Raw genomic sequence first — 23,205 nt, 5'->3', positions numbered from 1 at the left:
CACCTTATACTACCCACCACTGCGACTTGTATGCTCTAGTCGGCTGGCCCTCGCTACATATTCGTCGCCAGACCCACTGGCTCCAGGTCATCTACAAGGCCATGCTAGGCAAAGCTCCGCCTTATCTCAGCTCACTGGTCACGATGGCAACACCCATCCGTAGCACGCGCTCCAGCAGGTGTATCTCATTGAGCATCCCCAAAGCCAACACCTCATTCGGCCGCCTTTCGTTCCAGTACTCTGCTGCCTGTGACTGGAACGAATTGCAAAAATCGCTGAAGTTGGAGACTTTTATCTCCCTCACCAACTTCAAACATCTGCTATCTGAGCAGCTAACCAATCGCTGCAGCTGTACATAATCTATTGGTAAATAGCCCACCCATTTTCACCTACCTCATCCCCAAAGTTTTTATTTATTTACTTTTCTGCTCTTTTGCACACAAATATCTCTACCTGTACATGATCATCTGATCATTTATCACTCCAGTGTTAATCTGCAATATTGTAATTATTCGCCTACCTCCTCATGCCTTTTGCACACATTGTATATAGACTCCCCTTTTTTTTCTCTACTGCGTTATTGACTTGTTAATTGTTTACTCCATGTGTAACTCTGTGTTGTCTGTTCACTCTGCTATGCTTTATCTTGGCCAGGTCGCAGTTGCAAATGAGAACCTGTTCTCAACTAGCCTACCTGGTTAAATAAAGGTGAAATAAAATAAAATAAAAAGAGTATCGTTCAAGTCTATAAAAAGCTTTTTGTAGGCTTGATCAACAAGACAAGCCCAAAACTCTTGAAAGCCTCAATTCAAGTGTTGTAGATAAAATGTGTTTCAGTAGCAGAAACAATTTTAGGCCTTTCAATTGTGTGGCATACAAGTATGGACCACAGATTACACTGACATACAGTGCACACGGAAAGTATTCAGACCGCTTGACTTTTTCCACATTGTTACGTTACAGCCTTAATCTAAAATGTGTTCAATTGTTTTTTCCCCTCAACAATTCCATACTCCCGAGTCCATACGGGAGTTGCAGCGATGGGACAAGACTGTAACTACCAATTGGATACTTCGAAATTGGGTTGGGAAAAAAAGGGTAAAATAAGAAAGTTTTAAAAAGTATTAAAACTGAAATATCACATTTTACATAACTATTCAGACCTTTTACCAAGTACTTTGTTGAAGCACATTTGTCAGCGATTACAGCCTCGAGTCTTCTTGGGTATGACGCTACAAGCTTGGCACACATGTTTTTGTGGAGTTCCTCATTGTTCTCCACAAATCCTCTCAAGCTCTGTCAGGTTGGATGGGGAGCGTCACTGCACAGATATTTTCAGGTCTCTCCAGAGATGTTCGATCGGGTTCAAGTCTGTGCTCTGGCTGGGCCACTCAAGGACATTCAGAGAATTGTCCTGAAGCCGGACTTGCTCCGGACTCGTCTCCCAGTCCCTGCCGCTGAAAAACATCCCCACAGCACGATGCTGCCAACACCATGCTTCAACGTAGACGGTGCCAGGTTTCCTACAGACGTGATGCTTGATATTCAGGCCAAAGAGTTTCATCTTGGTTTCATCAGACCAGAGAATATTGTTTCTCATTGTCCGAGTCCTTTAGGTGTCTTTTGGCAAAGTCCAAGCGGGCTGTCATGTGCCTTTTACTGAGGAGTGGCTTCCGTCTGGCCACTCCACCATAAACGCCTGATTGGTGGAGTGCTGCAGATGGGAAACCTTCCAGAAGGACAACCATCTCCACAGGAACTCTGTGAGAGTGACCATCGGGTTCTTGGTCACCTCCCTGAACAAGGCCCTTCTCCCCTGATTGCTCAGTTTGGCCGGGCGGCCAGCCAGCTCTAGGAAGAGTCTTGGTGGTTCCAAACTTCTTCCATTTAAGAATGGAGGCCACTGTGTTTTTGGGGACCTTCAATGCTGCAGACATTTTCTGGTACCCTTCCCCAGATCTGTGCCTTGTCACAATCCTGTCTCAGAGCTCTACGACAATTCACTCAACCCCATGGCTTGGTTTTGCTCTGACATGCACAGTCAACTGTGGGACCTCATAAAGACAGGTCTGTGACCAATCAATAGAATGTACCACAGGTGGACTCCAATCAAGTTGTAGAAACATCTCAAGGATGATCAATAGAAACAAGATGCACCTAAGATCAATTTCGAGTCTCATATTAAAAGGGTCTGAATACTATTGTAAATAAGTTATTATTGTTTTTTATACATTTGGAAAAATGTCAATATTGGGTATTTGTCATGATTGCTTTATAAGGTAGTATGTGTAGACGGATTAAATAAAATACAAATCATCAATTTTAGAATAAGGCCGAAACGAAATGTGGAAAAAGTTAAGGGGTCTGAATACTTTCCAAACGCGCTGTACTTCAATCAAAAGACTGCATTTCAGGAAAAGCCGTTTCAATTAGAAATAAAACCTCCCGATAAAAATGCCATTCCAGAAATAGACAATTATAATGTGGAAACCTCAATGTCAAAATCAACAGCACACGGTGCGTTGTAAAATCTGTGAAATCAATGTAAATGTTTTTTTTATTTTTTTTTATGTATAAACTGCCTTGATTTTGTTGGACCCCAGGAAGAGTAGCTGCTGCTTCGGCAGCAGCTTATGGGGATCCATAATAAATAAATAAAGTATAGGCTACTTAAGATTTGATGTAGCCTATGCTCAAGCTTTATTAGCGTAGGCGACTCCTGTTTCAAGAACAGGGTTTATCTTTCTCAAAACAACTTGTTTTAAGATTTAGGCTAACCCTGTAAAGCCCTAAGATGCAGGCTATCACTTCTGCTCAAGTTTGAGCTGTCCCTTAGATAAAACTTTGTGTAAATATTTGTTTGAACATAACAAGATTCAACAAATGAGACAAACTGAACAAGTTCCACAGACATGTAACAGAAATGGAATAGTGTGTCCCTAAACAAAGAGGGAGGGGGGTCAAAATCAAAAGTCAGTCAGTATCTGGTGTGGCCACCAGCTGCATTAAGACCATCTCCTCATGGACTGCACCATATTTGCCTGTTCTTGCTTTGAGATGTTACCCCACTTTTCCCCAAGGCACCTGCAAGTTCCCGGACATTTCTGGGAGGAATGGCCCTAGCCCTCACCCTCCGATCCAACAGGTCCCAGACGTACTCAATGGGATTGAAATACATGCTCTTCGCTGGCCATGGCTTTACACTGACATTCCGGTCTTGCAGGAAATCACACACAGAACGAGCAGTATGGCTGGTGGCATTGTCATGCTGGAGGGTCATGTCAGGATGAGCCTGCAGGAAGGGTACCACATGAGGGAGGATGATGTCTTCCCTGTAACGCAAAGCGTTGATTGCCTGCAATGGCAACAAGCTCAGTCCGATGATGCTGTGACACACCGCCCCAGACCATGATGGACCCCTCACCTCGATCCCGCTCCAGAGTACAGGCCTCGGTGTAAACGCTCATTCCTTCAATGATAAACGCAAATTCGACCATCACCCCTGGTGAGACGAAACCGTGACTCGTCAGTGAAGAGCACTTTTTGCTAGTCCTGTCTGGTCCAGCGACAGTGAGTTTGTGAACATAGGCGACGTTGTTGCTGGTGATTTAAGTCAGGTCCTCACCAGACAACAGGCCTACAAGCCCTCAGTCCAGCCTCTCTCAGCCTCTTGCGGACAGTCTGAGCACTGATGTGCGTTCCTGGTGCAACTCGGGCAGTTGTTGCCATCCTGTAGCTGTCCCACGGGTTTGATGTTCGGATGTACCAATCAAATCAAATTTATTTATATAGCCCTTCGTAGATCAGCTGATATCTCAAAGTGCTGTACAGAAACCCAGCATAAAATCATGTGCAGGTGTTGTTACACGTGGTCTGCCACTGCGAGGACGATCAGCTGTCCGTCCTGTCTCCCTGTAGCACTGTCTTCGGCGTCTCACAGTACGGACATTGAAATGTATTGCCCTGGCCACATCTGCAGTCCTCATGCCTCCTTGCAGCATGCCCAAGGCATGTTCATGCAGATGAGCAGGGACCCTGGGCATCTTTCTTTTGGTGTTTTTCAGAGTCAGTAGAAAGGCCTCTTTAGTGTCCTAAGTTTTCATAACTGTGACCTTAATTGCCTACAGTCTGTAAGCTGTTAGTGTCTTAACGACCGTTCCACAGGTGCATGTTCATTAATTGTTTATGGTTCATTGAACAAGCATGGGAAACAGTGTTTACAATGAAGATCTGAAGTTATTTGGATTTTTACAAATGATCTTTGAAAGACAGGGTCGTTTCTTTTTTTGCGGAGTTCAAACAAATGCCATGTTCCCTCAGATACTAACCAGTGCTGTAGCCTATTCCTAGTTAGCCTGGGTACCAGCCTCTAGCTAATCCCCTTTCATGTGCTAAAAAGATTGGCGTTTCTGCATAATACAAATATGAACAGAAGCGTGGTTTTGACTGCTCCTACAGTTTTGCTTCGGCACTGCAGTTTAACTGACGCCGGCCCAGATTTCCCATAGAAAAGACAGATTTTAAAATTCCTAATAAAAACAATTTAGTTATCACCGCTCAAAACATCCATTGAATTATTGAAATAGTTGCTGTGGATTTTTTATTTATTTTTAAATCACTCACAGCCAAAGATAACATTTCTATTCATCCAATGTCTGCCGTGTTTTTTGGATGATGTGACGACATCGTCGCTGCTCGAACTGAGCTATAGGCTGCTCCCTGTGTGCACTGAGTGCTAGTGCGCATATGATGTTAAAAACAACAGTCGGACATCTTGGACCCAGTGTCCAGTTCTTATTATACCTCATTGGTCCAAACGAAACTAGCCTGTCGCTAGATCACGTCTAAATTCTCATAGTAAATACATACTCCAATTCCAAAAGCTTTGATTTTAAGCCTCAAAATAGAAAAACTTGCCAAGCTAAGAACTAAATAAATGTTTGTTATAAATTCAAATTCTATTTGAGGCTTCACGTTGTCATGGAAAATATTTAAAGTTAATTCCAACAACCAATGAGAAACTCTGCCGTAAATCTGGCACATATTGAACATTGAGATAGCCAAAAAGGCCAGACTCCTTGGCAATGACAAGGAGCGGCAAGGACTCAGGTACTCAAGACTCATTTTAGTAGTCACCACAATCAACAGTGAACAATTTATATTCACAATAGAGGAATGCACTAACATTCACTGATACGCATCGGCCCCCGGTTCAAATGTTTAAGAAATGAGTGCATCGGTCCACGGGACCCCGAACCGATCCCAACGTAGCATGCGCCGGTCAGAAAAAAAATGTATACAAACATTACGACTTGCCCGCTCTCCAATTTGATTTTCTCCAATTACTTTCTATTCTCCAAAAATACCAAAATCTTGCAACAACTGCATCCTCTCCTTCAGTGTCCAACTAAGGATGTAATTATGTTGACAGTCATTGATCTACAGGTCCTTTTGCATAGATGCAGGAAAGAGGTCGATGGAACGAACACGTACCATTGACCAGATTGGTGCACATTCAACAACATTTACATTTACATTTAAGTCATTTAGCAGACGCTCTTATCCAGAGCGACTTACAAATTGGTGCATTCACCTTATGACATCCAGTGGAACAGTAGTGCATCTAAATCTTTTAAGGGGGGGTGAGAGGGATTACTTTATCCTATCCTAGGTATTCCTTAAAGAGGTGGGGTTTCAGGTGTCTCCGGAAGGTGGTGATTGACTCCGCTGTCCTGGCGTCGTGAGGGAGTTTGTTCCACCATTGGGGGGTCAGAGCAGCGAACAGTTTTGACTGGGCTGAGCGGGAACTGTACTTCCTCAGTGGTAGGGAGGCGAGCAGGCCAGAGGTGGATGAACGCAGTGCCCTTGTTTGGGTGTAGGGCCTGATCAGAGCCTGGAGGTACTGAGGTGCCGTTCCCCTCACAGCTCCGTAGGCAAGCACCATGGTCTTGTAGCGGATGCGAGCTTCAACTGGAAGCCAGTGGAGAGAGCGGAGGAGCGGGGTGACGTGAGAGAACTTGGGAAGGTTGAACACCAGACGGGCTGCGGCGTTCTGGATGAGTTGTAGGGGTTTAATGGCACAGGCAGGGAGCCCAGCCAACAGCGAGTTGCAGTAATCCAGACGGGAGATGACAAGTGCCTGGATTAGGACCTGCGCCGCTTCCTGTGTGAGGCAGGGTCGTACTCTGCGGATGTTGTAGAGCATGAACTTATTGCTTGAGAACCTTTGGGGAGAGTATTGATAAAAGTGGATATTCGTTAAATCTGTCATGATTTATGTATTGTAATTAACCACATTCTAGGCCTGTTAAGTCCCATTTGAATATATTTGGCTGTTTTCACTGCATAACATTTAGAAGTTGTCCCTTTTCAGGTTTAGAAGAGACTTTGTTCCCAGTGGCCTTTTCCCTTACACATTTCCATGGCAATTCCATTGTTTTGGTCAAATTCGATTTTATTTCTTTATTGCCTAATCTATTACAGCATAATGGATGACTGTCATTCATATTCCAATTACCCAGCTCAATGTAACATTGATAGGTTTAGGCTACTACATGACACTCAATTGTCCCTATACCCATCATGAGGTTGCTACAACCTAGCCTATGAATGAACGTTTACAACATAGGTGCACAGGTAGAGAGAAAATGTTGAGGAATCAAGGTGACAGACTGACACATTCGATACAGCCTTGCACACTTTTTCCTGCGTCTATCTGATCTAGTGTAATAATTAGTCCAACAGTTGCAAATGAGAGACTATTGGACAAATTCAGGTATGTTTATCCCCATTTAATTTGCTGCCATTTAAGAAACATTTGAACAGAATCGGCAGAATGAATACACCCCTGATCACGCTCAAACACAGACCACTTTCATAAAAGTCACACTGTACAAACATGATCATTTTGCTAGTTGTATTACTCCTTCTTGCATCTATGCGCTCTCCTCCTCACCTTTTTCCTTTGTTTGTGGACTTCAGCTGTCTGTGACCAGGTAAGAATAACTTTCCAAGCCAAACCTTCACATCATAACCGCTACACACAGCCTATAGCATTGTCACCATATTAACTAACGTCATATTCAACATAGCTACTAGAACTAAGTGGTTAGTAAAACCGATACAATCATGCAGTACAGTGTACAGTCAGCAAGCAGTTTAAAACTAAAAAGTCGCTAGAAAGGCATAAGATCGGCTTTTTTCTTTGCGCAGGCTGTACAATCTACATCAGTCTCTCATTCACAAGCACTTGATAATGCCTCGAGTTTCACAGCAGCATCCCCTTTGTGTTGCCATAATGCACAAAAAAAGTCATGCCTTTTGCGGGCAGTGGACGCTGTGCCCTTCTCCCGGAGGGATGCGCGCTCCATCACGTAGCCTCTGAGAAAGACCGGATCCCAAGTGAAGACAGACACGTCGGGGACGCAACTGCGTGCATCCTTATCCGAGGTGCATATTGAATATACGAGAACTGTCCACAATGACTTTGTCAATATTAGGAAAGTTTAAAAATAAATATAGTAGGCCTAGCCTATAGGAAACAGAATCTCTTTTTACTAGAGGCCATCACTCGGTTTTCTCACGCAATTGCATAGCCTATAGAAATGTTCTGCAAAATGAGCTCATGGCCTCTCATGAAGTGTGATTCGATTTTCAAATATATTTGCATTGATATCAGAGTAATTAAAGGGACAATAGAGTGCTGAGTACGTGGCAGTTAGCAAGTTTGGTAGGCTACTAATGAGAATCAGCAGCAATCAGAGCTTGGAGAAGCCTAATTACCGTGACTAAACAAACGGTCACATGGAATTTGACTGCCTTCATGACTCTTTTGCCCTCAGAACAGCCTCAATTCATCAGGGCATGGACTCAACAAGGTGTCGAAAGCTGGCCCATGTCGACCCAATTGTGTCAAGATGGTCAAATGAAAAAATCAAATGAAAACAGAGAAAATCAGTTAGGTATGAAAACGTCCAAGTCACCACTGAGGCTGTAGAGAGAAGGACAAATTAAATTAAATATATACTGTACCTTTGTCTGCTTACTGCAGGGGAGCCACCGCTGACATCGTGATGCATCTGAATGCCGCTCTGAGGGGGGGGACCGGGAACCAGACAAAGTGAAAGAAAGAAAAAAGAGGAAGAGAAATAAAGCTGCAATTAGAGCACCATTACTGGTTGTGTTGTAGTTATCCCAGATGCTCTCTCTCATACTAGCAGGCACAGACTGACAACAGCAGCCTTCCTCATCAAGATAATGTTTCCTCCTGGAGCTGACAAGTAGCCATGTGACCGGAGTCAGTGACTCGACAATGAGTCAGAGACTTGACACACAACCACACACACACCTATTAACACATTTTTAGGCACAATTGAATACCTCATAGGCCCTAAACTTAGAGGCAATCTGCAGTTCAAACAATAATAAAGTGGTTACCCCGGCGCTGTTTTGGTAAACAGGTGAGGGATGGGGCTGGAGAAATGTAACCACTCAAATTCATAGACAGAACTAAGCATGATAAGGACTGACCATCTATGATATCATAGGAACAGTGGGTTAACTGCCTTGTTCAGGGGCAGAAAGACAGATCTGTACCTTGCCAGCCCAACGCTCTAACCACTAGGCTATGAGGTACAAGATATTTGAGGTAGATACAGTGCCTTCAGAAAGTATTCACAACACAATACCTCAATGTTAAAGTGGAATTATGTAAAAAACAAACAAAACAAAAAAAGTTTACACACATTAATTTGAAAAGCTGAAATGTCTTGAGTCAATAAGTATTCAACCTCTTTGTTAGGGCAAGCTTAAAATTCAGGAGTAAAAATGTGCTTAAAAAGTCCCATAATAATCTGCACAAATACTGTCCTAAATACTTTTGTACAGGGATGAGGTAGGCATTAAATTATCTGTAATAATCCCTCACTTGAGGGGTGAATTTCAAACAGATTCAACCAAAGACCAGGGAGGTTTTCCAATGCCTCGCAAAGGGCGAGTATACTAAGGGCAAAGGGCACAATACTAACCTAATTGACAGCGTGAAAAGAAGCCTGTACATAATAGAAAATATTCCAAAACCTGCATCCTGTTTGCAACAAGGCACTAACGTAATAATGCAGCAAAGCAATTCACTTTTTGTCCTGAATACAAAGTGTTATGTGTTGGTTTTGCCCCAAACATTATTTAGTACCACTCTCCATATTTTCAAGCATAATGGTGGCTGCACCATGTTATGGGTATGCTTGCAATCGTTAAGGACTTGGGAGTTTTTCAGTAAAAATAATTGGTTTATGGAATGGAGCTAAGCACAGGCAAAATCCTAGAGGAAAACCTGGTTCAGTCCGCATTCCACCAGACACTGGGAGATGAATTCACCTTTCAGCAGGCCAATAACCTATAACACAAGGCAAAATCTACACTGGAGATGTTTATCAAGAAGACCGTGAATAGTCCAGAGTGGTCGAGTGACAGTTTTGCCTTAAATCTACTTGAAAGTCTACGGCAAGACCGGAAAATGGTTGTCTAGCAATGATCAACAACCAATTTCACAGAGTTTGATTTCTTTTTAAAATAATAAAATGCGCAAATGTTTCATAATCCAGGTGTGGAAAGCTCTTAGAGACAAACAAAGACACAGCTGTAATCGCTGCCGAAGTTGCTTCTACAAAGTATTGACTCAGGGGTGTGAATACTTACAGTACCAGTCAAAAGTTTAGACACCTACTCATTCCAGAGTTTTTATTTTTACTATTTTCTACATTGTATAATTATAGTTTTGATGTCTTCACTATGAAATAACACATGGAATCATGTAGAAACCAAACAAATAAAAATGTATTTTATATTTGAGATTCTTCAAAGTAGCCACACTTTGCCTTGATGACAGCTTTGCACACGCTTGGCATTCCCTCAACCAGCTTCATGAGGTAGTCACCTGGAAGGCATTTCAATTAACAGGTGTGCCTTGTTAAGTTAATTTGTGGAAGTTCTTTCCTTAATGCGTTTGAGCCAATCAGTTGTGTTGTGACAAGGTAGGGGTGGTATACAGAAAATAGCCCTATTTGGTAAAAGACCAAATCCATATTATGGCAAGAACAGCTTAAATAAGCAAAGAGAAATGCTAGTCCATCATTACTTTAAAGACAGTCCATCCGGAATTGCCCACACACGACAACTGCAATGATTCGTTTTCACATCCTCAAAGGATATTGGGCAACGATATCCTGGCAGATCAAATTGCTTCATTTTAGATTAGATGATAGCAGCTAATATCGGGGAGGAAATTTCAACATCTACATTTTAGAAATGGGGTTATAGAGAAGTAGCTTTTTCTATATGCCATGGATGTCGTTTTGGTATAACTTATTGCTTATGAGATGCGGAAATGACTGCTATCAGGCTACATTGTAGCCCAGAGGCATTACCTCCATGAAGAGAAACAGAACTATCAATCCGCTTAAACTTCAAACAATTCCACATAAATCAGCTAAGGGAGTGGATTATACAAGTTTTGAACAATGTGTAGTAATTCGAATCTGAACACTTATCCACTTGGCAGTCGGTCAAACAACAAGCATTCCACATTAGCTTATATGAGATTTAGTGCTAAAGAAATGCCTGTGACCATGGGTAACAAAGCCCTATGTTAACATGCGCACGTGTGTGTGTGTGAGTGTATTGGTGTCCATGCACGATTGTTTGTTGGTAAATAATGATGTGCTCACAGGGAGTCAGTCAAATGACAGTCTTGGGGAAAGAAACGCAAAGCAAAAGCCACAAAAAGCTAAAACTAGAGGCCACACTGGGGTTTTCCTCTGTTCCGATCGATCTCTGGAAATATCATTTATCCATTGGGACTGTGGTCAGTCCTATAAAAAGCGGTGTGAGCTTCTTTGGATCGTGGCGGACGATGAGGAATTGAGCATTGGAAGCGGTTTTACCTTGGCCACCAGATAGTAGCCTAATGCTCAGATTATTTCCAATTAAAACTTTCTTGCTCTGCAACACAGCCAACTTCACTCTTCCTCAGTTCCAAAAGAAAAACAGCATACATACTGTATTTGCTAGCGGAAATAGTTGTTGTGGTGGTGTTTGCTTGACACGATACTAATGATTATCGTGATACTGGTACCACCTCAGGCCCTAGCAAAAACATGAACATCAAACCAACAATATCAATAAACTAGTTAAATAACAGATTAAAAGTCCTTACTGAAGCAGATTCCCTCCTGCTTCCCGTCATTTCAATTCCTGTTACTGGTAATTAACCATTTCTTTGATGTGAGCTTGGGGTTATTGTTTTGCTGGAAGATCCACTTGCGGCCAAGTTTCAGCCTTCTGGCAGAAGCAACCATGTTTTTGGCTAAAATGTCGTTGAACCTGGTAAAGTTCATGATGCCGTTGAGTTATTTAATAAGGGCCGCAGGACCAGGAGAAGCAAAACAGCCCCATAACATCAAAGATCCACCACCATATTTTACAGTAGGTATGAAGTTATATTCTGCATATGCATCCTTATTTTGACGCCAAACCCACCACTGGTATATGGCCAAAGACCTTAATATTCATTTATATATATATAATCTCACCGGAGCACAGGTTCCAATCCAAGTGCCAATGCAGTTTTGCAAACTCCAGGCATTTACATTTGTTGGTTGCTCTCTAGGGATGTAACGATTCACTGATACGCATTGATTGGTCCCAATTCAAATGTTTAAGATGCATTGGTCTATGTACCCCAAACCGATACAATTGTAGCATGCATCGTTCAGAAAAATCAATTGAAGCGGTACAAATGTCTGCCTTCCAAAAATACCTCATATTTTCTGACAACTGATAAGCGCTGACCAAAGCAAGGTAGGCGGCCTGTTCCTGATCTTGCACATTTGCGGGCAGCTTCTGCATTCAAATGCTAAAATTGAACATGGTTGGTTAGCTCCCAGCACTGTGGGATTGTTGGCACTATTGATTGTTCTTTAACTAGCTAATGTGAGCTGGTTTACTTGTTAGCTAACGTTGTGAACTTGCACTTTGTTTACCTAGCTAGGTAACGTAAACTCACCCCATTCCGTACAAATGTGTGCAACCGCAACATTCAAAACGAGGCTACAAAGAAAACTAAATGGGACTGTAGCGACTGTGTGGACTTCAAAATCAGGGGTGTGAACTAGGTTTCTATTCAAGCGTTGATCGACATGGTAATGGCTCTATAGTATTGGAGAAAAGTTGAAAAAAAACCAGACCCTCCGTTACATCTTGACATGTCATGTCGTAACGTACAGCACGCATAAAGCAACTATTTCTGTTTTACAATCTCTCTCCATCAGGACTATATAGCTAGGTGTCATCTAAAATAATCCTAATTTATAAGACAGTTCTTATTTGATTAATGGTGGTCGGACCCATCTATGTGAAGCTAGCCACAATAAGGATTAGCCACAATAGTGGACTTTGCAGTTAGCCTTCAAAATAAGTGTCATCGACAGTGATGCAAATGATTACAAATAGTAGAATTATGCCATAATTGAATAGCTCATGCTAAACGAGGTTGGAATGTTATATAAAATCTACAAAAGACAATGGCAAATCTGTTGACATCACACTGGATGTATTATACATTAGAATTGCATTGGGGGCATACTTATTTAACTGTACAGCCTTACCTATGGATTGTGGCTCAATGACAGTCTACTCAGCGACACCCAGAGAACGTTAGCGTCATAGCTCTTATCGCGGGACTCTGAAACAACGGAATTAGGGTGACAATAAATGTAGCTCATGTGTATTGAACACTATTGCGTGGGATGTTGGAGTCTCATAACTCTGAGGAGGACGTTGGGGAAAAAATATGATACCCCATTTCATTGATCCCCAATCCTTCGGTAAAGCTGTACAGTGCAATATGACTGTCAATACACACATTAGGCTGACTGAGGTGATTTCACACAGTCACAGGCCCGCGATAAGAGCTACAGCGCTAATATTTGCGTAAACGCTTCACAGTTGTGTTCTGTGGGTGTCACAGAGTAGACTGATACCCCATTTCATTGCTTCATATTCCAACCTTGTTTAACATGATCTAGTCTAAATATGGCATGATTCCACCAATTGTAACCTTCTGCATCACTTTCAAAGAGGTACTTTTATTTTGAAGGCAACCCGAAAGTGCCTCTGATCTTTTATTTTTATTTTTTACCTTTATTTAACTAGGCAAGTCAGTTAACAAGTCCAATACAGAAAATGAAAAATAAACATCTTGTTAATCTACCCATCGTGTCCGATTCAAAAATACTTTACAGCGAAAGCACAACATACAGTGGGGCAAAAAAGTATTTAGTCAGCCACCAATTGTGCAAGTTCTCCCACTTAAAAAGATGAAGCCTGTCATTTTCATCATAGGTACACTTCAACTATGACAGACCAAATGAGAAAAAAAAACCAGAAAATCACATTGTAGGATTTTTTTATGAATTTATTTGCAAATTATGGAGGAAAATAAGTACCCAAACGGCGTTCCATACTTCGCTCCGGTGTCTACATAGTACAGTCAGTGGCAAGAAAGTATGTGAACCCTTTGGAATTGCCTAGATTTCTGCATAAATTGGTCATCAAATTTGATCTGATCTTCATCTAAGTCACAACAATAGACAAACATAGCGTGCTTAAACTAATAACACACTATAGTATTTTTCTTGTCTATATTGAATACATTTTAAACATTCAGTGTTGGTTGGAAAAAGTATGTGAACCCCTAGGCTAATGACTTCTCCAAAAGCTAATTGGAGTCAGTCAGTTAACCTGGAGTCCAATCAATGAGATAAGCTCATTAGGGCAGCTTCCCTGCCCTATTAAAAAAAATGTTTTGGAGTTTACTATTCACAACAAGCATTGCCTGATGTGAACTATGCCTCGAACAAAAGAGATCTCAGAAGACCTGAGATTAAGAATTGTTGACTTGCATAAAGCTGGAAAGGGTTACAAAAGTATCTCTAAAGCCTTGATGTTCATCAGTCCACAGTAAGACAAATTGTCTATAAATGGAGAAAGTTCAGCACTGTTGCTACTCTCCCTAGGATTGGCCGTCCTGCAAAGACGACTGCAAGAGCACAGTGCAGAATGCACAATGAGGTTAAGAAGAATCCTAGAGTCAGCTAAAGACGTACAGAAATCTCTAGAACATGCTAAGATCTGTTGACGAGTCTACGATGCGTAAAACACTAAACAAGGATGGTGATCGGAGGACACCACAGAAGACGCCACTGCTGTCCAAAAAACCCCATTGCTGCACGTCTGAAGTTTGCAAAAGTCAATGTGTCAAAATATTCTGTGGACAGATGAAACTACAGCGGAGTTGTTTGGAAGGAACACCCAACACTATGTTTGGAGAAAAAAAAGGTACCGCACACCAACATCAAAACCTCATCCCAACTGTAAAGTATGGTGGAGGAAGCATCATGGTTTGGGGCTGCTTTGCTGCCTCAGGGCCTGAATGTAAAAATTAATTCCCAAGTTTGAGGAGAGTGTAAGGATATCAGCCAATTGAAGCGCAACAGAAGTTGGGTGATGCAACAAGACCCAAAACACAGAAGTAAATCAACAACAGAATGGCTTCAACAGAAGAAAATAACACTTCTGGAGTGGCCCAGTCAGAGTCCTGACCGCAACCCGATTGAGATGCTGTGGCATGACCTCAAGAGAGCAGTTCACACCAGATATCCCAAGAATATTGCTGAACTGAAACAGTTAGGTAAAGAGGAATGGTCAAACTCCTCCTGACCGTTGTGCAGGTCTGTCTGATCCGCAACTACAGAAAACGTTTGGTTGAGGTTATTGCTGCCAAAGGAAGGTCAACCAGTTATTAAATATATTTTTTTCCACCCTGCACTGTGAATGTTTACACTGTGTTCAATAAAGACATGAAAACATTGTTATTAGTTTAAGCAGACTGTGTTTGTCTATTGTTGTGACCTAGATGAAGAGCAGATAATTGTATGACCAATTTATGGAGAAATCCAGGAAATTCCAAAGGGTTCACATTTTTTCTTGCCACTGTACACTATAGACATACATAACACACAGAAGTCCTTGTGTTTCTTGGCTACTTCAATCTCACAGGCACAAACATGACTCCAGTCACGTTACCATGGTAATCTCCCACCGCAGTTGAACATTTGTCATCTGTGATATTTTGTTTAAAAGACAGCCTCCCGGGTGGCGCAGTGGTTAAGGGCGCTGTACTGCAACGCCAGCTGTGCCACCAGCGACTCTGGGTTCGCGCCCAGGCTCTGTCATAACCGGCCGCGACCGGGAGGTCCGTGGGGCGACGCACAATTGGCCTAGCGTTGTCCGGGTTAGGGAGGGCTTGGCAGGTAGGGATATCCTTGTCGCGCACCAGCGACTCCTGTGGTGGGCCGGGCGCAGTGCGCGCTAACCAAGGTTGCCAGGTGCTATCTCTGATACATTGGTGCGGCTCGCTTCCGGGTTGGATGCTCGCTGTGTTAAGAAGCAGTGCGGCTTGGTTGGGTTGTGTATCGGAAGACGCATGACTTTCAACCTTCGTCTCCCCCGAGCCCGTACGGGAGTTGTAGCGATGAGACAAGATAGTAGCTACTAAACAATTGAAAAAAAAAAAAAAGACTCCGGTTACAAGAAATGTTTTATTCAATATACCACATAGTTACATCTTATTAGTAATACATTTGCTCATGTTTTTTTGTGTTTTGTGGGTGTTATTTTAGCAGCAAGTGTTTTTTGGGGTTACAAATCACTATTTTTGTAGTTATTCAAAGTAAATAAGACAAACTAATAGTGTGACTGAATAACAACTATGACTGAATAACAACTATCAATCATTTAGATCATGTATTTTCATGTAGAGATACCTCGGAGCAGTCTTCGGTCTCTTCTCTCACCCTGTCTGCCCCACACTAACCTAACCTAGTAGGTGTAAAAGAAACACAGACCGAACAAATAGGCACGTAATGGACAATGGTTATTGTAGTTAATTACCCCATTTTCTGTGGTAAACTACATAGAATATTGGCCTGTTGGAAACTTCATCGCACAGTTTGTGCTTGGATCTGATTCAACTCTAGAGAAACTGAGCGCTCAGGAAAAAATTGAAAACAAGTAGTTGAATCGACATTGGTCAATTAGTTGTTTAAAAACAAATTACACTATTAGTTTGTCTGCAAACAGCTAGTTTGTCTTTTCTTAGCAAGTTGTGGCTAAAATACATTGTTAGCCACTAATGCTAAAAATCACTAGGTAGCTGTAAAATCAGAATCAGCACAAATGTAGCTAGATAAAATACAGCCTGATACCAGTGCTGGTGTAAGCCTAGATCAGTATGTTTGTGCAATGGTATCTTCTAAATCAGAGAGGAAAAAGCAAAACATGAATATGCTAGCTAGCTAGAATATGCTAGCTAGCTAAATATAACATCATATACGGTCCCCAAGGAAACACTGCGTAACACTTCCGTTCCCACCCTTTCCCAATTTCTCCCTGGCTTCCTGTTCTTGTGATGTCAAACAATGTATTCAAAGTGCAGCCGACTATATCAACTATTGAATTACAATAATCATTATATTCCCATGATTTAAAACAGTTCACCAATCAACAACTCTATGCCATATAAGACATCAGGCAGTCCTACCCGAAAGTGTTGAAATGATGGGGGGGTTGAAGTTGGATTGAAAAGTATAAAACAAATCAGAATGGCAAATGCCCCACTGAAAATCACTTAGAATTTATGTTGCCACCAAAGCATGGCATATCTATGTTTAAAAAAATATATATATATTTTTTATAAACACCAAAGAAAAATTCCCAAATCCCCGGTTAAGGCTGTCATGACGTTGGCCTGGGGGGGGGGTAGGTTTATAACAGTCATAAATACCTCTTCCCCCCTTTTTCCTCTCTCTACCCGACTGAGGTTACATTTGCAAAACCCTTGATTAACATAGAGATTCTGGGAACATCAGTAGGTGGGGGGAAATTAACTATATTCTGGTAATCCGAACAATTGAACATATGCGGTGGTACTTAATGAATATGATGTCAGTTCGGTTGTCATCTGAGACATTCTCATCAATGATAAGATGACAAACTCTACAGTGGAAAGTCTACACATCAGAGTTAACGGATTCAAATGGAATTGTCGTTCAATTTAAATGTATGAATATGAAATTATTTGTGATTTTAGCTTCAAAAATGTGAGATGTGGGATTTCATAAAATAGGTCTGCTCACTCATTGGCCCGCCCACGTGAAGAGAGAGGTTGTAAACTATGAAACACACCCCTTTTCTCCCTTCCTATATAAAGCCTTGACGACAATAGAACTTCCTGTTCAGTGGATATAGGACGACGGTCCTATGTCAGAATGGTTCAGATAATAACTACAGAACGAAGCCAACATCAGCGTGAGCTTTGGTTGCGAATGGTATGAACTTTGAACTCTTATTCACTACAGAAGTGATACCTCCTAGCCGTTGAGTTAGCAACCACAGGTTAGAAAGGAACAGACAGAGTATCCCGTCTACCACACAACGACGTTACTACAACGTATCCAATTGACCACAAGAGACATTATTCAAAGGACTCGGTTGGGCAACACGGCCTTCCATCTACCACCAACCTACCGAAGCGCAGCTCAGAGTAAATATTTATTGCATTTTCCTTTTCCAAATGGGCGGTAATTTAGAATGCATAAGATACTGTATTTACGATAGCACAGCTTCGCCTTTGTTCCTCAGTCTTCCCGCTCCTTCACTCAACCCAGCCCCTTTTCTTTTGTGTAACAAGCTGTCATATCTGTTCCGCCCGCTAGGGAAGTTTGCCTTTATGACGTAATTTGTAATCAAGTTATGATTTAATTATGTGTAATTCTGTGTGATTAGTTAGTGTTAATGTAATTTAATTATGCCAATGTGCTTTCATCAATTGAAAACACTTAATCTATTTTATGAGAATTTCTAAGATTCTTGTTTGCATAAAATAGACGCAGACCAGTTTTTCAATAATAAGTAACAGAATTTATTCTCGGAGCGCGCTCCCACTTAATCACGAGCAACAGTTTGTATACAGATCATGACGTCATTTCATTGCTTTAACAGAATCCCCTCTCGACCGGGACAAAGTGAGGTGAAAAGTTCATTCTAACTTACTAACACACTCCCAGATAGCTTTTGACCCCTCAACATTATCGATCACCACTGAGCTGACAGTTCTAATTAACAGAAAACTTAGGAATGCACTCACTGCCTTATCTAAAAACCCCAGAGCTAAGTTTCTGTAGGTTCAACGTTAGGTTAACGACTTTGTTTACACAGTCCCCAACCCATTTGTTTCTTCCTAGTTGGAATGGTGTTCATTAACTTTAATTACTCCTTGTCCGTGTCACACAATCCCTTATGAACTCATATTGTTAATCAGATATAATAAAACAGAGTTTACGTTTTACTTAGTTACAGTTCCATTTAAAATGATTTGTTCAGTCATTTAATCATAATTTTCCCAACAGTTAGGTATTTAGTAAATAAATAATTAAACCCAATTTTGTATTGCTGATTCAAATTGTTAGCCAGGGTTCGTGCAGATAACTAAGAATTTACAACTTTCAGATGAGACTGATACGATTGATATGGACTGCTATTGATGTAAAATATTACTAGGTCTTTAAGAGTTTATTCGGAAGATAACAGCTCTATAAATATCAATTTGTGGTGCCCGACTCTAGTTAATTTTTATTTATTTATTTATTTCACCTTTATTTAACCAGGTAAGCAAGTTGAGAACAAGTTCTCATTTACAATTGCGACCTGGCCAAGATAAAGCAAAGCAGTTCGACACATACAACGACACAGAGTTACACATGGAGTAAAACAAACATACAGTCAATAATACAGTTAAAAAAAAAAAAAAAAAAAAAAAAACAAGTCTATATACAATGTGAGCAAATTAGGTGAGAAGGGAGGTAAAGGCAAAAAAGGCCATGGTGGCAAAGTAAATACAATATAGCAAGTAAAACACTGGAATGGTAGTATTGCAATGGAAGAATGTGCAAAGTAGAAATAAAAATAATGGGGTGCAAAGGAGCAAAATAAATAAATAAATTAAATACAGTTAGGAAAGAGGTAGTTGTTTGGGCTAAATTATAGGTGGGCTATGTACAGGTGCAGTAATCTGTAAGATGCTCTAACAGTTGGTGTTTAAAGCTAGTGAGGGAGATAAGTGTTTCCAATTTAAGAAATTTTTGTAGTTCGTTCCAGTCATTGGCAGCAGAGAACTGGAAGGAGAGGCGGCCAAAGAAAGAATTGGTTTTGGGGGTGACTAGAGAGATATACCTGCTGGAGCGTGTGCTACAGGTGGGAGATGCTATGGTGACCAGCGAGCTGAGATAAGGGGGGACTTTACCTAGCAGGGTCTTGTAGATGACATGGAGCCAGTGGGTTTGGCGACGAGTATGAAGCGAGGGCCAGCCAACGAGAGCGTACAGGTCGCAATGGTGGGTAGTATATGGGGCTTTGGTGACAAAACGGATAGCACTGTGATAGACTGCATCCAATTTGTTGAGTAGGGTATTGGAGGCTATTTTGTAAATGACATCGCCAAAGTCGAGGATTGGTAGGATGGTCAATTTTACAAGGGTATGTTTGGCAGCATGAGTGAAGGATGCTTTGTTGCGAAATAGGAAGCCAATTCTAGATTTAACTTTGGATTGGAGATGTTTGATATGGGTCTGGAAGGAGAGTTTACAGTCTAACCAGACACCTAAGTATTTGTAGTTGTCCACGTATTCTAAGTCAGAGCCGTCCAGAGTAGTGATGTTGGACAGGCGGGTAGGTGCAGGTAGCGATCGGTTGAAGAGCATGCATTTAGTTTTACTTGTATTTAAGAGCAATTGGAGGCCACGGAAGGAGAGTTGTATGGCATTGAAGCTTGCCTGGAGGGTTGTTAACACAGTGTCCAAAGAAGGGCCGGAAGTATACAGAATGGTGTCGTCTGCGTAGAGGTGGATCAGAGACTCACCAGCAGCAAGAGCAACATCATTGATGTATACAGAGAAGAGAGTCGGTCCAAGAATTGAACCCTGTGGCACCCCCATAGAGACTGCCAGAGGTCCGGACAGCAGACCCTCCGATTTGACACACTGAACTCTATCAGAGAAGTAGTTGGTGAACCAGGCGAGGCAATCATTTGAGAAACCAAGGCTGTCGAGTCTGCCGATAAGGATGTGGTGGTTGACAGAGTCGAAAGCCTTGGCCAGATCAATGAATACGGCTGCACAGTAATGTTTCTTATCGATGGCGGTTAAGATATCGTTTAGGACCTTGAGCGTGGCTGAGGTGCACCCATGACCAGCTCTGAAACCAGATTGCATAGCAGAGAAGGTATGGTGAGATTCGAAATGGTCGGTAATCTGTTTGTTGACTTGGCTTTCAAGACCTTAGAAAGGCATGGTAGGATAGATATAGGTCTGTAGCAGTTTGGGTCAAGAGTGTCCCCCCTTTGAAGAGGGGGATGACCGCAGCTGCTTTCCAATCTTTGGGAATCTCAGATGACACGAAAGAGAGGTTGAACAGGCTAGTAATAGGGGTGGCAACAATTTCGGCAGATAATTTTAGAAAGAAAGGGTCCAGATTGTCTAGCCCGGCTGATTTGTAGGGGTCCAGATTTTCAGCTCTTTCAGAACTTCAGCTGAATGGATTTGGGAGAAGGAGAAATGGGGAAGGCTTGGGCGAGTTGCTGTTGGGGGTGCAGTGCTGTTGACCGGGGTAGGAGTTGCCAGGTGGAAAGCATGGCCAGCCGTAGAAAAATGCTTATTGAAATTCTCAATTATGGTGGATTTATCAGTGGTGACAGTGTTTCCTATCTTCAGTGCAGTGGGCAGCTGGGAGGAGGTGTTCTTATTCTCCATGGACTTTACAGTGTCCCAGAACTTTTTAGAGTTAGTGTTGCAGGAAGCAAATTTCTGCTTGAAAAAGCTAGCCTTGGCTTTTCTAACTGCCTGTGTATAACGGTTTCTAGCTTCCCTGAACAGCTGCATATCACGGGGCTGTTCGATGCTAATGCAGAACGCCATAGGATGTTTTTGTGTTGGTTAAGGGCAGTCAGGTCTGGGGAGAACCAAGGGCTATATCTGTTCCTGGTTCTAATTTTCTTGAATGGGGCATGTTTATTTAACATTGTTAGGAAGGCATTTTTAAAAATATCCAGGCATCCTCTACTGACGGGATGAGATCAATATCCTTCCAGGACACCCCGGCCAGGTCGATTAGAAAGGCCTGCTCGCTGAAGTGTTTCAGGGAGCGTTTTACAGTGATGAGTGGAGGTCGCTTGACCGCTGACCCATTACGGATGCAGGCAATGAGGCAGTGATCGCTAAGATCTTGGTTGAAGACAGCAGAGGTGTATTTAGAGGGGAAGTTGGTTAGGATGATATCTATGAGGGTGCCCGTGTTTAAGGCTTTGGGGGTACCTGGTAGGTTCATTGATAATTTGTGTGAGATTGAGGGCATCAAGTTTAGATTGTAGGATGGCTGGGGTGTTAAGCATGTTCCAGTTTAGGTCGCCTAGCAGCACGAGCTCTGAAGATAGATGGGGGCAATCAGTTCACATATGGTGTCCAGAGCACAGCTGGGAGCAGAGGGTGGTCTATAGCAGGCGGCAACGGTGAGAGACTTGTTTTAGAGAGGTGGATTTTTAAAAGTAGAAGTTCAAATTGTTTGGGTACAGACCTGGATAGTAGGACAGAACTCTGCAGGCTATCTTTGCAGTAGATTGCAACACCGCCCCCTTTAGCAGTTCTATCTTGTCTGAAAATGTTGTAGTTTGGAATTAAAATTTCTGAATTTTTGGTGGTCTTCCTAAGCCAGGATTCAGACACAGCTAGAACATCCGGGTTGGCAGAGTGTGCTAAAGCAGTGAAAAGAACAAACTTAGGGAGGAGGCTTCTAATGTTAACATGCATGAAACCAAGGCTATTACGGTTACAGAAGTCATCAAAAGAGAGCGCCTGGGGAATAGGAGTGGAGCTAGGCACTGCAGGGCCTGGATTCACCTCTACATCGCCAGAGGAACATAGGAGGAGAAGAATAAGGGTACGGCTAAAAGCAATAAGAATTGGTCGTCTAGAACGTCTGGAACAGAGAGTAAAAGGAGGTTTCTGGGGGCGATAAAATAGCATCAAGGTATAATGTACAGACAAAGGTATGGTAGGATGTGAGTACAGTGGAGGTAAACCTAGGTATTGAGTGATGAAGAGAGAGATATTGTCTCTAGAAACATCATTGAAACCAGGAGATGTCATTGCATGTGTGGGTGGTGGAACTAATAAGTTGGATAAGGTATAGTGAGCAGGACTAGAGGCTCTACAGTGAAATAAGCCAATAAACACTAACCAGAACAGCAATGGACAAGACATATTGACATTAAGGAGAGGCATCCTTAGTCGAGTGATCAAAAGGGTCCAGGGAGTGGAGAGGTTGGTTTGGGGGTCACGGCGATTTAGACAGCTAGCCAGGACATCGGTAGCAAGCTAGCATAGGATGGAGGTCTGTTGTTAGCCACCTCTTGCGTTCCGTCAGTAGATTAGTGGAGTTCCGTGTTGTAGAGGGGAATTAGTCCAAATCACACAACAACAAAAAAATAAAAACAATAGATATAGTTATAGAGGCCCAAGAAGAAACATGTTAATAATAAAAATAAATAAATTGCCCGATTGTCTATTCTGAGAGCATCCGGTAAGACAGCTAACGGTTAGCAGGCCGCAGATGGGCATTCAGGTAACGTCGCGACGGAGGAGCCAGCCGGATCTCCTTCGGGTAGATAACGTCGGCAGTCCAGTTGTGAGGGCCCGGAGGGGCTCCGTGTAGGCAGTAAAACGGGTCCGGATAGGTGACTGCAGCCCAGGAGTGATTGACGGAGCTCAGGAGTGGTTGACGGAGCTCGCTAGCTCCGGAGTAATTGATGTTTGCTCCGGAATCGACGAAAGCAGATAGACACACGGATAGCAGCCAGCTAGCTGTGAGATCCGGGAGTGAATGTCCAGAGAGCAGTTGAAATCCAGGGACATGGAGATGTTCCGGTATGTTCCGTTCCGAGCCGCGCTGCGCCGTACAAAACTGGCGATAGATTTTCGAGTTAAAGGATAGCTAATGACCACAAACCGTGGTTAGCTGAATACGAACGAGTTGCCAGTA

General features: G+C 42.3%; 1 protein-coding gene across 2 annotated transcripts in view; it reads right to left on the bottom strand.

Moving 5' to 3' along the window:
- The window catches only part of LOC115105186 (anion exchange protein 2-like), a 112,601-nt gene that overhangs the window by 74,279 nt on the left and 15,117 nt on the right, over window positions 1-23,205 (bottom strand). The window contains exon 2 of one of the 2 annotated variants that reach the window (XM_029626891.2): window positions 8,032-8,090. The gene's annotated coding sequence lies outside the window, so the exon portion shown is untranslated. Of the gene's footprint in view, window positions 1-8,031; window positions 8,229-23,205 lie in introns of those variants that run through there. The other variant, XM_065007158.1, reaches the window with a different exon arrangement.

The sequence above is a fragment of the Oncorhynchus nerka genome, linkage group LG22, assembly GCF_034236695.1.
Source record: "Oncorhynchus nerka isolate Pitt River linkage group LG22, Oner_Uvic_2.0, whole genome shotgun sequence".
NCBI lineage: Eukaryota > Metazoa > Chordata > Actinopteri > Salmoniformes > Salmonidae > Oncorhynchus > Oncorhynchus nerka.
The sequence above is the reverse complement of the archived record's forward strand: the minus strand, read 5'-3'. Positions and strand labels throughout refer to the sequence as shown.